A 6,701-nucleotide genomic window follows, 5' to 3' on the forward strand; every position below is an offset into this window, starting at 1 on the left:
CAGAAATAAGGACAGCATTCCTATGATAACATACGTCCTTCCTGCTGTAAGATAAGTCACTGCTCTTAGAGGTCTCACAGTGGGAATGGGAAGGGACAGAGGAACGTTATTTAGTGTGAAGAAATGCTAACAGAGGTGGAGCACAAGAGTCGGTGGGGTGTGAAGGAAGTAGCTGACTCAGCCCAGTAACCACACATTTACAAAGATAGTGGTACATGGGCTGATTCTGAAAGGATGAGCAGTTGCTGACCAAGCAGTGATGCACAGACAGAGGGAGAACTCCAGGCAGACGCTGTAATGCCGGGTCTAACACCCCGGGGAGAGCTGGAGAGGAGGGCACAGGGCATACAGAGGAGGGTTTGGTAAACATGGGAAGCAACTGCAATGCTTGTTAAAAACACCGATGAGGGGCGCCTGGCTGGCTCAGTAGGTCAAGCATCTGCCTTCAGCTCAGGTTATGTTCTCAGGGTCCTGGCATCAAGCCCCCATCGGGCTCCTCGTTCATCGGGCAGCCTGCTTCTCCTTCTCCCTCTGCCCCTCCCACTGCTTGTGCTCTCTGTCAAATAAATAAACAAAACCTTTTTTAAAAGAAGAGAAAAAAAATTAAAATTAAAAAATAAAAACACCAACCACCAGGCTCTAACACAAACGTACTGATCCAGAAGGAATGTGCATTTTTAATCAGCACCCCAGGTAATTTTTTGCTCAAGAAATTTGGGAATCACTCTCTAAACTTGGGGAGCCACTGAAAAGCTTCGAGAGTTGGAGGAACTTGATCAGAACAGAATTTTTAACTCCTGTTGGGACAGTGGAGCTTGAGGGCGGGAAGATCGCTATCACGGTTACAACAAGAGCCTATGAAGATCCAAAACATGCCGCTGGCAATGGGCAAAATTTAAGAGATAGTTAAGGTGTTAGAGGGGCAGAAACTTAACTGACTGGTGTGTGGACAGTGAGAGAGAAGAAGTAGAGGTCTCCTACATTTCTGATGAGGTCACTGGGTGGATGGGCTATTCCCAGGAGGCAGAAGAGAATAGTCAGAGGTCTCCTTAGTTAATGAGCAATGGGCCCTTCTGTAAGCGCTGTCCCCTCTGCAAAGGAAGAGTCCATAACAGTCTTTGTAGAGTGTGGTTCAATATCTGATCCTATCTTAATGATCTAGAATGGACACTTAAAACCCCGTGCCAGTTAAACACGGTCTCCTGGTCATTTGTGACTGGGCTTACTGAAAGCCAGCATTTTTAAAAGTGGCTGGAACTTTATAACTATGGGTAGCCGCATCTCATCAGTGGATGGAGATGCAGAGGGAAGACAGTCGCGGTGACAGCACCAGCAGGAGGAGGCGGAGAATAAAGCAGGAACACTGTCAAAGCAGCAGAGCAGGAGAAAAGAGAGAAAGCACTGGCAACTTCCCAGTTTCTGGGTCCTACCCTTGGGTGAGACCTTGGCTGCATTGTTACCCTTGCACTCCATAAACCGTGGCCTCCAACAGATGCTCCTGGGTTGTTCTGTTCAACTGGGCTAGTACGAATGGGTGAGAAGGGCTGCGGTCACCTACATAGATCACAAGGAAAGAGATAAAAAATGAGAAGCTATCTAGACACTACAATGACTTGCAGAGGAAAGTTAAAGGCTTGTTATTTCTGAGGGAGGAGAAACGGTCCCTTGGGTGTTATGGCTAAAAACAGAATTTTCCATAGCTCTTAGCATTAAGTATGATGGAGGTCTATAAACATTATAATTAATGTAATAGTACTAGAAGTAATGAGTAATGGCAGACACTATTAGAGAGCAACCTCCACCCTGAATTTGGTGCAGCGGTATCATCCTCGGATGAACAAGAATACCCCTGCTCATGCCTTCCGCGTCCGTTCAGGAGAAACCAGGTCCTAGTGGACAACTCGGGGTCTGATGACCCCGACACCTATTTCCCAGGATGCAGGAACTCAGGCTAGAAGACAACGGACTTGGCTAAAGAAACTGGGAACGTTGCAGAAGGGGAGGTAGGCAGGGGGATGGGGTAACTGGGTGACGGGCAGTGAGGAGGGCACCCGATGGGATGAGCACTGGGTGTTATGCTGTATGTTGACAAATTGTGTTTAAATTTTAAAAATGTAAATTAATTAATTAATTAATTAATTAATTAATTAATTAATTAAAAACTGGGAATTATTTCTTAGGTTAGCTATGCATGGGGACCAGAGCGCCTCAGTGAGTCAAAAGCTTGACCACACCTCATAAATCAGCAGTGGCCCTGGGGTTTTGTCTGGGATGATTTCCAAGCATGTGTTAAGCATTATTTGTCATGGAACTTTGTGCAATAAAGAAGTTTATTTTTTTATTAAATGATCACTAGGACATTTGTCAGTTATGATGGTTCTTTGGATCCTATTTGCTCGTTCGTTTTCCTCTTAAAGTCCCACATTCCAATTAAAATATTTTTGGGGGGAGTATGGGCCCTGAAACATATGCCATATTCAGCATGCCACTCCTCTGCCCCCAACTCCATTACTTAGTGACATGGTAAAAAGACAGGAAGGGGGCCCCTGGCTGGCTCAGTTGGGGGAGAATGTGACTCTTGATGTGAAATCAGGTGTAGAGATTACTTAGAAGTTTAAAAAAAAAAAAAATCTTAAAAAAAGGACAAGGAAACATACTGTCATACTGTTTTTTGTTTTTTTCCAAATTTTCTTTGAGCATGGAACTTACAAGAAAAACTGTAATTAGAAACCAGAATTTAAAAAAATCTATCCTGGGTCTGTACATTGTTAGCAATTAGCAAATTTTTGAGACATAGTTTTAAAGAGAGTTGATTTTTTGTATATTTACTATTAGGTCAGGCATGTTGAGGTACTTAGGAATTTTAATTCTGCTTTCCTCTTCAATCATGACTGATGGATGTTAATGACAACACAGTCAATCCTGTTTCCCCCAAGAAAATACACTTTAAAAGAAATGTTAGCATTTATTAAATTGCAAGACTAGGGACAGATTTAGTTGTATCATCCGAACCGGTTTTTCCCCAACTGTTTTGTAGAACACAAATCTATCACAAATTTTAGATAGACATTAAAGGGGAGCCTGGATGGCTCACTCAGTCAAGCATCCAACACTTGATTTCAGCTCAGGTCATGAGATGGAGCCCCCATGTCAGGCTCTGAGCTCAACATGCAGTCTGCTTGCTGCTCCTCTTCCCTCTCCCCTTCCCACTTATGTGCTTTCTCTCTCTCAAATAATAAAAATCTTCTTTTTTAAAGATTTTATTTATTTGACAGAGAAAGAGAGAGCTCAAACAAGCAGGGGGACTGTAGTGGCAGGCAGAGGGAGACGCAGGACTCGATCCCAGGACCCCAGGATCATGACCTGAGTTGAAAGTAGAGGCTTAACTGACTGTGCCATCTGGGTGCCCTAAATAAATAAAATCTTTTTAAAAAGTAGACATTAAATACAAGAGTCTTGACTGGATCCAGAGGGGGGAGGTCATAAAAGGCACTGAGGCAATGGAGAAAACCTGAACCTGAGTTACACACTGGAGGCTTCTGTATCAACACCAAATTCCGAGGGTGTGATAAGGTATCATCGTTCCGGAGGGCATCGTCTATTCAGAGGAAAGGCATTCTGGAGTCCTTAGCGGTCCAATGTCATGAACTTTCAGACAGTTCGAAAAAAAGGCTACATTTTATCTTCGGCTATAAACAGGGAAGAGCAAGAGGTACAACAGATGTGGCCAAAGGTTAACAACAGGTGAATCTAGGTGAAGGGTGCATTGAGACGATTTGTTCCAACTCTTCATTTAAGTAGGCTTCTGTGCCATGCTGCTCGGAGGAACCTGGGGGAAAGCATGCAGGCCTTCCAACTTATTCCGCCACGGGGTATTGTCATCCTACCTGGCTCCCCGAAGCTGCTCCTGAATCCATGCAGCATGCGAGTGCTCCAAGGATAGTTTGGAGAATGCTGGCTAAGCATTCTTAAGGGAGTAAACCCTGCTCTGAGGTTGGCTTGTTCAATTCCTGCTTAATCTTTGGGCTTTCATTCCTTTTTTTTTTTTTTTTTTTTTAAAGATTTTTATTTATCCATGAGAGCCACAGAGAGAGAGAGGCAGAGACACAGGCAGAAGGAGAAGCAGGCTCCCTATAGGGAGCCTAATGCGGAACTTGATTCCAGGACCCTGGGATCATGACTTGAGCCAGAGGCAGACGCTCAACCACTTAGCTACCCAGGTGCCCCTTATACATGTTTTTAAATGCATTTAGATATATGGCGTGCCTTTTTAAGCAAAAAAAAAAAAAAAAAAAAAAAAAAACCCAAAAAACTTTAATAGCATATTAGGCTCCCAAGAAGCACTCTTCAGCCGCTGCACAAAACTGATACACTGCTGTCCACTCAGTGACCAAATGTGTTTGCGACCTTTGTCCATTTTTACCTAAAACCCAGCTCTTTTTGAGCTTCATCTTCAAAAGGTTACTACAAAATCTCAACTTTATTTTCCTTAATCTATCACTCATATCCTTCTCAAGGATTGTAGTCCTAACAATGTAGATGTTCTAATTATAAGGCATTTTTTGCTTCTGGTCTGGTGAATATTTTCCAACAGAAACATCAATAATATGCCTCACTGCTTTACAATCTCAATCGAACACATTTGTTCAGAGGTCCTTGTTTCAGAGCCTCTTGCCAGATCTTCATAACTCTGGGAGACATTTGATTTAGGTGGTATTTAAATATGCTGCCTTCGTCACTTACTTTCCTTTAATTGACCTAAGTGTTATTTTTATGTCATATGTAAGTAAAGATATTGAAGCATAATAGACATTATATGTAATATATAAAACATACAAGCAAATATGATTTACTAATGCACATAAGTACAATACACCGAAAACGGACGTTTGGAAATGGTCTAATGATTATGTGTTGTAAGCCTCCTCACAGTCCAACCTATGAGTCAAAAATTCTTATTAGAAACTGCAGAATGGTGGAGAAAACCATGAAGTACAATGAAACACCTGTGTTTGTAAATTGGAAATTTGCTTAGCGAATTCAATACACTCATTTTAAGAAGGGACTCCAGGACTTTGATTGTTGAGATATGCAACTTTATGCAGAAGGAAATGTAAAGGTGACAACTGAGCTGTTTTAGAAGATGAACAGGATTTCGGGGCACCTGGGTGGCTCAGTGGTTGAGTGTCTGCCTTTGGCTCATGGCATGATCCCGAGGTCCGGAGATCAAGTCCTGCATCAGGCTCCCTGCATGGAGCATGCTTCTCCCTCTGTCTCTGCCTCTGTGTGTGTGTGTGTGTGTGTGTGTGTGTGTGTGTCTCACGAATAAATAAATAACATCTTTAAAAAAAAAAAAGATGAACAGGATATCATCATGCGTATGAGATGTGGGGACAGAGATGGCATTTTAGTAAGAGGCTCAATATCCAGCATAAAACATGGAATTTGTAGAATTATGGGTAGTTTGGCATAGATGAAGCATACAGTATGAATAGGGACAGAGGCAGGAAATGAAGTAGGATTTATAGGTGGAACCAGATGGTGACATTTTAGGTGCCAATCTAAGGTATTTTTTGAAGACAAAGGGGATCAGGGAATAGTATGATCCAGCTCATTATTCATCATGCAGATCTATGGAGCACATGAGACCAGACATGGGGAGCCCATAAGAAGCTCCAGCATGGAGGGACAGATCAAGGACTAGACGATGTGGTAGGAGAGGAAATGAAAGAAAGCAGGATCTCAGAGGAATCTCCAGGTTGACCGGAAGGTAACCTAGCAGGGGGTGTTCCCACCAACCCCAAGGAGTAAGATGTCCATCCCCACAACCATACAGGTGGAGTAAACACTAGGTACTATCCTGACAGGCGAGTTGTGAGCACAAAGTGTGTATGTGGGGGGAGGAGGTAACACACAAAAAAGTATTTAGTGCAGAGCCTGACACAAAGTAAGTGCTCAATTAGTTACTATGATTATTGCAGCTTTCGGGGAGAAGGTGGGGGATCGAGGATTCCCAAGCAGCTCTTGAATCTGGCCTACGTCTGGTTTCAATCCTAAACCAATGCCCTTTGTTCAGCCCCGTGGTCTCCACATCAGCACCAGCGTCTCCTGGGAATTTGTTAGAAAAGCAAATCTGCAGGCCACCCCAAGAACGACAGTCATAAACTAGGGCTGGGTTCAGCAATCTGTACTCTTAATAAGCCCTCCCAGGTGACACGTTATAAGTGTTAAGGGTGAGAATTGAGGACTTGAAGATTTCGTTTTCTCTGGTCTGAGCTCTTAACACATCCAGAGGGTGTGCCTCATACCACCACCTATCACTTGAACTCCTCATCCAGACCAGTCCAGTCTGGAGGCTTCCTGAAAACACACTGCCCCCAGACATACCAGTGTATGACTACCACTTCTGAGTCGTAGGAGAAACTGGGCAAGTTTCTGTTCCCGACTTGGGCCTGAGGCTCCACCTATAAACTACCTAAAACAGTACCATCAGTGATGCTCCGTGTTTAAGAACTGCTCATGGTCACGATTGAACCTACTACCTCATTTGGTTCTAGTGTAAAAATAGTAGTATAGAAATACTACTACTGTCAGAAATTAAGTCACCTGTCACTTAATGAAAGCCATCTAACTTGAGAAAAGAACCAAGATTAGAACATAAATCTCCCAACTATGAATTCCGTTTTTTTCATTAGATAAGT

This window comes from Canis lupus, chromosome 38 (assembly GCF_011100685.1).
Source record: "Canis lupus familiaris isolate Mischka breed German Shepherd chromosome 38, alternate assembly UU_Cfam_GSD_1.0, whole genome shotgun sequence".
Lineage (NCBI taxonomy): Eukaryota > Metazoa > Chordata > Mammalia > Carnivora > Canidae > Canis > Canis lupus.